We start from the raw sequence: 13,554 nt of genomic DNA, 5'->3' as shown, positions 1-13,554 counted from the left end.
GCTGTTCACCTGTGGGCACCTTTCTCGATTGTACTCCAGTTCTTGGCCTCAATGCCAACTATCAAAGCATTTGTCTAGTTCCCTGAAAACTAATATCATCTCTGCTGCTGTATCAAATGATACCTTCGTGACTTCGCCCTGTCTGAGCAGTGACGTCATTCACCTGTCACGTGTACGTGCAGTACAAAGGACCATTTTTGGTGCTGTGTGTTCTCTTATTAACCCTTTGGCCTCAACTGTCCCACAGTTGTTACATGAAGGTTTATGACTCCGACAATAAAATATCTATCTATCTGTCTGTCTATCTATCTATCTGTCCTTCAGATTAACCTTCTCCAATCCACTGTCTGACCTCTGAAGACATTATGATTTAAGGCTGTACAGCTTCGATGTTGGAAGACGTCCGCCTGGGTTCTCTTACTGTATATTGCCAGCCTCTCTGCTGTCAGAGCCTGTCCAACATGTCACCTAATGCAGTACTGGCTTTAGCCAGCATATAGCGCCATTGTATAACGGCAGAAAGAGTAAGCCCCCTAGGAAAGCAGGATACAAATTGGATTGGAAAGGGTTAATACACATTTCCACAGTCTTGCTGTCTCCATGCTTTCACCGCTATAGAATGAAGCCAACTAGACAACAGCACCAGAGCCATCTTCATCTCCAAATTCCTGTACTTTGGGACATTTTTAGCATTTCATCTTTCAGAACTGCGGATGAAGCCCTGGACGAATCGAATATTCTCTCCTGCTGCCAAGACTGAATGAAATCTTGTAAAATTGCAATCCATTATTTTGCAATAATTGTAGTCTTCTATCACTGAGAGCTCCAGAAAGTGTCTCTTTATGTGAGATGTACAAAACAAGGTCAACATTCCCAGATCTGGACTCTATATTAATGTCATGTGAATTAAAGGGGTTGTCCCGAGGCAGCAAGTGGGTCTATACACTTCTGCATGGCCATAATAATGCACTTTGTAATGTACATTGTGCATTAATTATGAGCCATACAGAAGTTATAAAAAGTTTTATACTTACCTGCTCCGTTGCTGGCGTCCTCGTCTCCATGGTGCCGACTAATTTTCGCCCTCCGATGGCCAAATTAGCCGCGCTTGCGCAGTCCGGGTCTTCTCCTCCTCTTCTCTATGGGGCTCCGTGTAGCTCCGTGTAGCTCCGTGTAGCTCCGCCCCGTCACGTGCCGATTCCAGCCAATCAGGAGGCTGGAATCGGCAATGGACCGCACAGAAGCCCTGCGGTCCATGAAGACAGAGGATCCCGGCGGCCATCTTCAGCAGGTGAGTATGAAGACGCCGGACCGCCGGGATTCAGGTAAGCGCTGTGCGGGTGGTTTTTTTAACCCCTGCATCGGGGTTGTCTCGCGCCGAACGGGGGGGGGGGGGGGGGTTAAAAAAAAAAAAAACCCGTTTCGGCGCGGGACAACCCCTTTAACGTCTCCGGTAGTCAGAGAATATTCTTCCAATTTTGACACAATACAGAGTAATGCTCTCCTTCTATATTGCAACATAACGCTAACTAATCCAAGGAATTTTGGCTAACAGGTTGTGTACATGAGGTATGAATTCTACTGAAGGGCGGTGCGGTTCATTAAGCAGCATAAGGAGAAATAAGTAAGCAGGAAATACAAAACATGAGATTCCAAATCTTAATATAGTTATATTCTACATAGCAGGACAGAAATATAGCAGTCATATTCTTGTACATAGAGGGCAGTATTATAGTAGTTATATTCTTGTACATAGGAGCCAGTATTATAGTAGTTATATTCTTGTACATAGGGGGCAGTATTATAGTAGTTATATTCTTGTACATAGGTGCAGTATTATAGTAGTTATATTCTTGTACATAGAGGCAGTATTATAGTAGTTATATTCTTGTACATAGGGGCAGTATTATAGTAGTTCTATTCTTGTACATAGGAGGCAGTATTATAGTAGTTCTATTCTTGTACATAGGAGGCAGTATTATAGTAGTTCTATTCTTGTACATAGGAGGCAGTATTATAGTAGTTATATTCTTGTACATAGGGGGCAGTATTATAGTAGTTCTATTCTTGTACATAGGAGGCAGTATTATAGTAGTTATATTCTTGTACATAGTGGGCAGTATTATAGTATGTATATTCTTGTATATAGGGGCAGTATTATAGTAGTTATATTCTTGTATATAGGAGCAGTATTATAGTAGTTATATTCTTGTACATAGAGGCAGTATTATAGTAGTTATATTCTTGTACATAGGGGCAGTATTATAGTAGTTCTATTCTTGTACATAGGAGGCAGTATTATAGTAGTTCTATTCTTGTACATAGGAGGCAGTATTATAGTAGTTCTATTCTTGTACATAGGAGGCAGTATTATAGTAGTTATATTCTTGTACATAGGGGGCAGTATTATAGTAGTTATATTCTTGTACATAGGGGGCAGTATTATAGTAGTTATATTCTTGTACATTGGGGGGCAGTATTATAGTAGTTATATTCTTGTACATAGTGGGCAGTATTATAGTATGTATATTCTCGTATATAGGGGGCAGTATTATAGTAGTTATATACTTGTACATAGGGGGCAGTATTATAGTAGTTATATTCTTGTACATAGGAGGCAGTATTATAGTAGTTATATTCTTGTACATAGGGGGCAGTATTATAGTAGTTATATTCTTGTACATAGGGGGCAGTATTATAGTAGTTATATTCTTGTACATTGGGGGGCAGTATTATAGTAGTTATATTCTTGTACATAGTGGGCAGTATTATAGTATGTATATTCTCGTATATAGGGGGCAGTATTATAGTAGTTATATTCTTGTACATAGGGGGCAGAATTATAGTAGTTATATTCTTGTACGTAGGAGCAGTATTATAGTAGTTACATTCTTGTACATAGTGGGCAGTATTATAATAGTTATATTCTTGTGAATAGAAGCAGTATTATATTAGTTATATTCTTGTTCATAGAAGGCAGTATTATAGTAGTTATATTCTTGTACATAGGGAGCAGTACTATAGTAGTTATATTCTTGTACATAGGGGGCAGTATTATAGTAGTTATATTCTTGTACATAGGAGCAGTATTATGGTAGTTATATTCTTGTACATAGGGAGCAGTATTATAGTAGTTATATTCTTGTACATAGGAGCAGTATTATAGTAGTTATATTCTTGTACATAGGAGGCAGTATTATAGTAGTTATATTCTTGTACATAGGGGGCAGTATTATAGTAGTTATATTATTGTACACAGGAGCAGTATTATAGCAGTTATATTCTTGTACATAGGGGGCAGTATTATAGCAGTTATATTCTTGTACATAGGGGGCAGTATTATAGTAGTTATATTCTTGTACATAGAGGGCAGTATTATAGTAGTTATATTCTTGTACATAGGGGGCAGTATTATAGTAGTTATATTTTTGTACATAGGGAGCAGTATTATAGTAGTTATATTCTTGTACACAGGAGCAGTATTATAGTAGTTATATTCTTGTACATGCGGGTGTGGGTGGCAGTATTACAGTAAATGCATTCTTTTATAGGTGCAGTGTTATAGCGTCTTCCCTGCAGATGATTGACAGCTTTTCTCATATTCTCTTTATAGGAAGAAAGCTGTCAACCAGCAGTGGTGTTGGAGGGTAGCTGTAGTTCAGAAATATGGCAGAGTACATACTGCAGCACAGAAAGTATTACTTTATGAAAACTAAGGCACCTAACAAGGTAAGTGACGTGACAGTGTGATGAGGGTCTGATATAATTAGCCAATTGTTGTCACATAAAGATGAGCAGCAGATGCTCAACTATCAATCTATTCAAACGGAGGCAGGTCGGGGGGGGGGGGGATCCCGATTTTGGGGACTGGTGGGGATTTCAGCATTTGGACTTTCATCAATCTTTCAGTTATCACATTGTATCCAGTCGATAGGTGATAACTTTATATTACTGGATTACCTCATTAGGTATTCTTCTTTCTTTGGAAGCACCGTTATGCTACCTCTTATATATTAAACATACCTGTATAGTTACTGTGGCAGAGGTGGCCGTCACTCTTCGGTTGGGAACATATATATTTGCTTGAAAAACCTCAGATCACTTTGCTCTACCATGAAACTGATATACTGCGGGTAACATGAGGCAACGTCTTTGGTTTAATGTAAAGAACAGCCAGACAGAGACAATACTACACAATGGGGTTTTCTTTCAGAGCTCTAATCCTAACCACAAAACAAACATGAAGTCATGCCGGCGAACCTGAGCGCTTGTGTACTGTCACGTTTTAGGTAGATTTCTTGGTAACTGTAACAGACAGATAGACAGACAGACAGACAGACAGACAGATAGATAGATAGATAGATAGATAGATAGATAGATAGATAGATAGATAGGCTCTCCTATGAAAAGTTATTGGACACCTGAGGAAGAATCAAAAGTAATATTTATTTCCATATGTCTACTTAGTGGGTTTTTTTTGGCCCCAATGACATTGGATACTCTCTATGGTGTACTTGCTACTAACCTCTGATACACTTCAGCTGATATTTCCCTCCATTCATCCTGCAAACATTCACCAGGTTCCCTCAAAGAAATGGACACTGTTCACATTTACTCACCTGATGTTCCTTTTCGTCCCAAAGATGGTCAGTAGCGTTAAGGTCAGGCCAGTCCATTAGTGGAACATCCATATCCTCAACCAATGTGAAAAATGTTGGATTTGTAAGAAGGCGTGTTATCTTGTTGGAAGTATGGCCGACCATTCCCAGAGTATTGTCACATTGTCAGCAGCACATTATTGTCTAGAATGTCAGGGTGACCTCCATGTTCATGGTTTTTGTCAGTACAACCAACGGACAGGGACCACGCCATGTAAAACATCCCCAGAACATAAAAGAACCTCCACCATACTTAACTGCTGGCACAACACTCTCAGGCAGAAGGAGTTCCCCAGGATCCTCCACACCCAGGTACCTCCATCTGATCTGAAGATAGAGTAATTTGATTCGTCACTCCATAGAACTATTTTGAATTGCTCAAGTGTCCAATGACGACGCTCCTTGCAGTATTGTAGATAGGCCGATGCATCTTCTTTGAGAGAACTCACCAGATGTTTGCAGGATGAATAGAGGGAAATACCACCTGAAGTGTATCAGCCCGACTAAGTATTAACATATTGAAATAAACACTATTTTTGATTCCTGGTCAGATGTCTAATTAATTTTTGTAGGATGGATAGATATGATATCATTCAGGATTTGTCCTTGTATCTAGCTGATGAGGAAGCTTTCTTCCGGTTCGGATCTCAGCTGCTAGGCCACCCTTCTCTCCAGCTGATGTAATAATCCATCACCTTTGCTGGTCATATGTAAATGAGAGAGACGTGATGTCACTTGGAAATAATTTAGTGAGCAGCATGCTTAATTAACTCTCTTCCCCTTTTGTATATTAACCGCTTCATTGCTGCTATTTGGTTGGGGCTGGTGGACAATGCGTATATAGATTATTATGCAGGACATGCACTCTATCTGTTGTCTTCATGTGTTACATCAGGTTACAAGTCTGTGCTTCCATATCTTTCTTTTTGCGGGCCAGCGACTATCTGTGGAATGTCTGGTCCTGACAATGCGCCGATTATCAGGAAAGGTCAGGACACTACAATCAGGTGTTCAGGGCTCTTGGATGGAGCTGCTGCTCCTGCCTTGTTCTTTTTGGCTCATTTTCAAAAATTCTCTCAGACGGTGTAGAAAGGTGATTACAGCGCTGTTCAAACTGGTGATAAAATGCTGTAAGGTATGCAAAGGCAAATGACTGGCACAATGCATGCTGCAAATGATACAGGGACGTACTGTACATAGAGCAGGGTGGGTGGTGGGTGGTGGGATACAGCCAACTCCAAAATGAGACCCCTTACTATCTCATCAAAGCTCACAATATTTGAATGAGACCAAAGGCACAAACTGAGGCTCCAGGGCCCAAGGCAAAATCCGTAATAAGACCACCCCCGACTACCACATAACCTTTTGGATGCCTATCAAGCACCAAGTTAGATTGCGCCCTCTGTACCATATATAGAAGTCCCCAGTGCTGCTATCCCTCAACACGTCCAAAATGTGATTGTGTAGTGGCCCAGAGTTAGCGGGACCCCTCCATAATGTTAATTGTCTTGTGCCTTTGTATTGTCAGCGTCTTCTATGTTGTATGCATTTGATGCATATTGCACCTCTGCAGCACTGAATGGGTTAATGCCTGGGTTATGTCTGAGAAATGTATCTTTCTATGTTGTGAGTTTCTACTCACATGATCATGTTATATATGTTTCTGCAAGTGGAGTGAAAGAAAGGGAGGTCTTGCAAGAGAGAGAGACAGTGAGTGAGGACAGTCCAGTTGAGTCTGAGCTAGAGAAGAACTTTTAGCGAGTAGGAGAAACTGTGCCTCGTGTTAGGAGGACCCAAAAGATGGAGGAGTTTGAGCGATGGCCTACTACTTGCCCCCTCGGTGCTAATATGGATTACTGAGAGTGAGAGAGGAGTTGCCATGCAACACTGAGTGCAACTTCAAATGTGAGTGTGTACTGGTAGAGAGCTGGAGAGAGAGCGAAGAGAGTCACCGGGAGCAGAACCCCCCAAATAACTAGGACTGTGGCTTCTTCTGCCATCCTGGAATCCTCCTTGTCACACCACTATCCTGTATGGCTCTTGTGTTTTGCTGGCTGATGTAAAGTTCATGGACTGTCAATGTTTTACCCAAGTAAGCAAGCTCTACCCACCGTTCCTGGTTTTGCTCAGAAAGTTATCCCTGTGTGGGGACTATTTATTACAACTTTGGGATTCACCTCAGAGGACGGAACAGTGGCGTCACAAGTGACAAAGAACTGCAAAGGTAACTGCTAGTTGCCCTTTCCCTGTGACCTCTCCCAGCAGTAACTTGGTCGGGTCCCGAGCTACCCACAGGGGAGGAGATGATAGAGCCACCGTGACATAATCAGCCTTATCTACACCGCCATCTCCTCGGCTGTGGGACTGCTCCTCGGGCGCTGCAATTGTTCCCAACGAGAGAAACCAAGTAATCTTGTAGATATGATACCTTTTAATGGCTAACAAAAATACATGATGTTGCAGCAAGCATTCGAACCTCTCAGGATTCTTCCTCAGGCATAATGAAATAGATCCGAAGAGGCATGAATATACATACACACACATATGACAAGGCACAGACATGGTGTGATTAAGTTGCACTTGAATGGATACTACAACAGAATGAGTAGAGAAATAAATACATACTTCAAAAGTCTACTGATAAAGATGTGAATGTTTTTTTGTCCCTGAATTAGTGTTAGGGGGTCACCAGTCAAGCAGTGTTATCTGTGCTATAGATGTCTCATACTTCCCATTCACACATAAATCCTCCTGAAGAATTTAACCCTCTGTTGTAAGTGTCAAAAGTTCTTATAGGTTTGTACTCCCAAATTCTTCTGTAGCTTGGTGATCTGAAATTGCTTTTAAGTATAAGAACTTTCATGTGTTCTATGTTGTCTCCGTGACTAGAAAAGTGCTCGGCCACAGGGAATTATATCTTTGTCTCCTTGTGTGGCGATGAGCTCTCATCCTCGCTTTCAGTTTTTGTTCTGTTTCTCCAACATAAAGAGCCTCATCAGGACATTTACTGCACATGATCAGGTACACAACATTGGACATGGAACATGTGAATGTTCCTGGGATCTTAAGATAATATCCTATCAAGTGCAAATTAATCACATCCATGTTTGTGCCTTGTCATAAGCCTCTTGTCTTCCATCAGCACCCCATAATGTGATGGCACAGTGTTGATGGATTAAGGCCTCATTAAGGCTTCCAGATCTACCAGGGTCTGACTTCTGTATGGTCAAAGGTACACTATACTGCACTATATAAGTAGTCCCTTGGAGGGACAAAAAATGTGTTTAAATAATAAAAAAAAAGTTCAATAAAATTAAATAAAGTTTGTTTAATAAAAAAAAACCTCTACAAACCCCCTTTACCATAGAAATAAATAAAAAAAATAGACACATTACATATCACCGCATTTATAATGACTCATACTTTAAAAGCATTATGTCTGTTCTCCCACACGGTAAACTGTGTAAACAAAAAGTTCATATTTTTCATTCATCCGCCTCCAAAAAAATATATAACAAAAAGTGACCAAAAAGTCGAATGTACCCTAAAATGGTACGAAAGAACACTACAGCTCATCTCATAAAAAAACAAGACCCTCCACAGCTTCTTTGGCGAAAAAATAAAAATATGGGTCATGAAAGGTGGTAATTTTTTTTTGTCATGAAAAATGCTTTTATTCTGTCAAAGCAGTTAAAAAATGTATATATTTAGTATTTCCTTAATTGTATTGACCCAAAAAATAAAATTAGCGCATCAGTTATACCGCATAGTAAGCACAACTAAAAGAAAACAAAAAAGAAACTGCCAAAAGTGCTGTTTTTTCTGTTTGGCAAAAAAAAAATGTAATAAAAAACTGATCAAAAGGTCACAGTTACCTCAAAATGGTATCAATAGAAACTACTACTCATCCTGCGAAAGTTAATACTTCACATAGCCCCAAAATAAAAAAATGCTATGGATGTTGGAACGCAGCGATGCAAATACAATTATTATTTTTTTTAAGCGTTTTATTGTAGAAAAATATGTTAAGGGCGAAAACAGACTGTCATAGGCGCAACTACGCTTGCTGCTACGGAGCTGTTGTGTCTGTACAAGGGGAATTTCTTCCCCTTTGCTGGCTTTTTAAACTACACACCAGAGTGCTATTTCTTATACTGCTGAGGTAACATGAAAGCTGCGCTGTGATTGGTTGCTATGGGCAACTCAGATTTCTTTTAGATAGCTTTCATAAGAGTGCAGTTCCCATAGCAACCAATCCCAGTGCAGCTTTCATTTTACCTCAGCAGTATAAGGCCTCATGTCCAAGGACGGAGCAAGATACGCCCATGGATTTCACCGCAGGAGTACCGTGATTAAAAACGCGAGTGCCCACGAGCAGTTGCGTAATTCCACTGCGGAAATCCTGAGGTCTCCATTAATACTATATTAACCCTCTCCAATCCACTGTCTAACGTCTAAAGACAATATGATTTAAGGCTGTACAGTTCCGATGTTGGAAGACATCCGTCGGGGTTCTCTTACTGTATATTGCCAGCCTCTCTGCTGTCAGAGCCTATCCAACGTGTCACCTCATGCAGTACTGGCTTTAGCCAGCATATAGCGTCGTTGTATAACAGCAAAAAAGAGTAAGCCCCCTAGGAAAACCAGGATATGAATTGGATTGGAAAGGGTTAATGGAGACCTTCCGTGGTGGAAAACCGCGGTGAATTAGAATAAATGCAAGGTATCTGTGATACATTTATATTAGTGTGGGGACTCACAAGACGCGAGGAGCCTTGACGATTGGCTTGTGAGGTCAAGTGTTTTGGCCGAAATCCAATTAATACCTCGCATTTATTATGTATTATTCACATGCAGTGCGGCTTTACACACCGGGGGAGCCCAGGCTGGCAGTACCAATGTGGTCAACTTTTCAAGGTGCAGAGCAGCCCACCGACTTATTGTGGTGTCATTAATAGTTTGCTGGTCTGCATGGTGCACCACATGTATCAGAATGGTCTGACACTTTGTATTCACTCTGTGTAGTAGTATACACCAAGCAGCCACCCCCTCTATATTAACCCCTTAACGACCGCCCCATCGGGAAACTACGTCCTCAGAAAGTGGGCCTTAATCCTAGAGGACGTAGTTTTATGCATCCTCTTTGGATTGATGCCCACTGGTCTGAGGACGTGACAGCTCCATGCTGTCGGTGCCCGCAGGTAGCCGACAGCATGGAGCTGTCATCCCAGGATGCGGGCAGTCCCCCCCCGGCATTGCGATCGGCGCTATAAAATGAATAGCACCGATCGCAAAAAAGTAAATAAAACAGTGTAAAAAAGTAGTAATTCAGCTGCTATGATGGATCGGATCCATCACGGCAGCTGAAAATACTCACACGGCTTGTCGGCGGTGTCCCCCGGAGATCTGGTCCTCCCGGACCCGCCGGCGGCCTTCTGCGCATGCGCGCCAGACGATGACGTCACGCGCACGTGCAGAAGCCCGGGTGTCCCCGGCAAATTTAAAATCTCCTGGCTCCCGGCTCCTGAAGGTAGCCGGGAACCAGGAGGTGTTACCGGGGACCAGTGTGAGCGGTCCCCGGGCCCGCGATCACCGCTATCCATTGCTATCCACGGTGATCGTGAAAAAGTTCAAAAAGTAAAACAAAAGTAAAGTTTCACCTCCCCTCATGGATCGGATCCATGAGGGGAGGTGAAGATACTCACCCCCGGTCCTCTGCGATGTCCCGATGTCCCGGGACCCGAAATCCCCGTCTGCGCATGCGCGCCCGATGATTGACATCGGGTGCGTGCACAGAGGGGCTCGAGCCCCGGAGAATTCAAAATTGCTCTGCTCCTGGCTGCCATGTGTAGCCAAGAGCAGAGGGATGTCACTGGGGACATGGTCACTGACAGTGATGATGTAAAGTTAAAAAAAGTGCAAAAAGTAAAAAAAAAAAAAAAAAAGGGGGTAAAAGGTAAAAAAAAAAATAGTGCAAAAAGTAAAAAAAAAAGTTTTAAAAAGTTTTAAAAAGTTAAAAAAAGCTTGCGTTTCATATCCCCCTATGGATCATATCCGTGAGGGAGGAGGAAATGACGTACCTAAGACCTGTGGATTTATCCGCGGACCTCACCCCAGCTTCTGCGCACGCGCCCTTCGCCAATGTGGCAGGCGCATGGGCAAAAGCCGTGGTTTTTTAAAATCTCCCTGCTCCTGGCTACAAAACTTAGCCGAGAGCCTGGAGATTTCACGGAGGGCCGCGGTGAGCGGTTCCTGATCACGTGTGCGCCATTATCTAATGGATAATGGCGATCACGTAAAAGTTAAAAAAAGGGGAAGGTTCATCTCCCCTCACTAATGCGATCGGTGAGAGGAGATAAAACTTTTTACCAGAGGCCTCCATATTTGCACCCCGACGCAATCTTCTTCCGTGAACTTTCCCGTATTCTGCGCATGCGACCGCCGGCAAAACACCGGACACATGCGCAGGAGTCGGGGAGCCCAGGAAACTTAATATCTCCTTGCTCTCGGCGACCAACGGTCACCGAGAGCCTGGAGCAGTGACGGGTGGCCTCGCTGAGCGGTCCCCGGACACGTGAAAAAATGGTAGCGATCTACCTTTGGCCGGTCTCACATGACCGGATACGAATTACGGATTCCGCATGCGTTTGATTAGCGGTAATACGCAGATGAAGCGCATTGGATTACACAATTCCGCTCACATTAGCGGGTTGGAATTGTGTAATCCACTCGTAGGAAAGAGAACGCAGCAGGTTCTATTTTACCACAGATATCCGCAACATAGAGCCCATTGTGCTCAATGGTCATGGATATACCTGCTGCCCATACGCAACTACGTTGTATACGGGCTGTGGGTACCCGCGTCATCGCTAAGCGACGGTGCAGGAAATACAAACAACAAAAAAAAAAAGTGTACTGCGCATGACCGCCCGTGTGAGTAGGCAGTTATGTGCAGTACATTACGCGGCCGTACGCAGGGTCACAGCCAGGCTCACAGCTGGGATCAGCTGCGGGCCTCCGCAAGCGGATTATGCCTACGGCTGCGAGAGCCCGGCGTTATTCAGACCGCGACCTGTAATTTACAAGAAGCCCCGGGAACGCTCTCCTTCCTGCAGTTCCAGGAGCAGCTTGTTGAGCGTCTTCTGTGTTAGACCGCCGCACCTCATCAAGCTTACGGAGACTCAAGGAACGCTACTTTTTACACCCCATACCCGCCACTGAGGTCAAAAAATGACCCCCAAAAAGCATGAGAGGAGGGGGGATACCCGATTTTATTGCCCTATGTGCCCATCCCAACCAGCCTCCGTAATTACCCGTCTTTGGAAATACTACACAGTTCACATTATTACTTTTATCTAAGATTTGGGGAACGCCGAAAAGGGCGTGGAGGGGGGGGGGGGGGGGGAATTTTAGGGAGTCAATTTTTATTCCGTACAAATGAGCAATGGGGTCTGGAATGTATTCAGTTGTGCCCTGCAATCCAACGGGTGTTCCCTGCATTATAGACCTAGCCATGTGTCCTGTAAGTAGATTAGGGCCACAATGGGTATGTTTTTGAACACGGGACAAACGGGGGTATCCATTTGGGGGTGAACGTCTTCATTCCTATGTACACTGTACAAAAAAAAAAGTTTTTAAATTGACAAAATTGCCAAAAAAATGAAAATCGTAATTTTTTCCTACTGCTTTGCTGAAATTTAGTCAAATACTGTGGGGTCAAAATACGCAGTACACCCCTAGATGAATTCGTTAAGGGGTCTAGTTTTTAAAATGGGGATATTTGTGGGGGTTCTTTATAGTTTTGGATGCTCAATGGCTCTACAAGTGGGCAATGGGGCCTGGAATTTATTCCGTTGTACCCTAAAATCCAACGGGTGCTCCTTCCATTATAGGCCTAGCCATGCGTCCTTTAAGTAGATTAGGGCCACAATGGGTATGGTTCTGAACACAGGACAAACAGGGGTATCCATTTTGGGGTGAAAGTCTTCATTGCTATGTGTGCTGTACAAAAAAAACAGTTTTTAAATTGATACAACTGCCAAAAAAATGAAAATTGTAATTTTTTTCCTACTGCTTTGCTTAGATTTATTCAAAAGTTGTAGGGTAAAAATACACAGTACACCCCTAGATAAATTCGTTAGGGGGTCTAGTTTTCAAAATGGGATCATTTGTGGGGGTTCTCTGTCGTTTTGGCCGCTCAAGAGCTCTACAAGAGGGCAATGGGGCCTAAATCACCCTTATGCTAAATTTCTGTTCTGAAAGCCACCAACTACTCCTTTCATTTTGGGCCCCGTTGTGCATCCAGACAAAAGATTAGGGCCACAATGGGTATGTCTCTGAATACGGAAGAAACAGGGGTATCCACTTTGGGGTGCAAGTCTTCATTCATGTGTGTGCTGTACCAAAAAAGCAGTTTTAAAACGACAGAATTGCCAAAAAAAACGAAAATCACAATTTTTTCCTTTTGCTTTGCTTCAATTCATTCAAAAACTGTGGGGTCAAAATGGTCAGTACACCCCTAGATAAATTCGTTAAGGGGTCTAGTTTTCAAAATGGGGTCACTTGTGGGGGTTCTCTTTGATTTTGGCCGCTCAAGAGCTCTACAAATGTGCTATGGGGCCTAAAACGCCTTCAAGGAAAATCTATGTTCTGAAAGCCACCGACTACTCCTTTCGTTTTGGGCCCCATTGTGCATCCAGACATGAGATTAGGGCCATAATGGGTATGTCTCTGAACACGGGAGAAACAGGGGTATCCATTTTGGGGTGAAATGCTTCATTCATGTGTGTGCTGTACAAAAAAGCTGTTTTTAAAATGACAGAATTGACAAAAAAACGAAAATCACAATTTTTTCCTTTTGCTTGGCTTGAATTCATTCAAAAACTGTGGGGTCAAA

Source organism: Eleutherodactylus coqui, chromosome 8 (assembly GCF_035609145.1).
Source record: "Eleutherodactylus coqui strain aEleCoq1 chromosome 8, aEleCoq1.hap1, whole genome shotgun sequence".
In the NCBI taxonomy this organism is placed as follows: Eukaryota; Metazoa; Chordata; class Amphibia; order Anura; family Eleutherodactylidae; genus Eleutherodactylus; species Eleutherodactylus coqui.
This window is presented reverse-complemented; position numbering follows the sequence as displayed.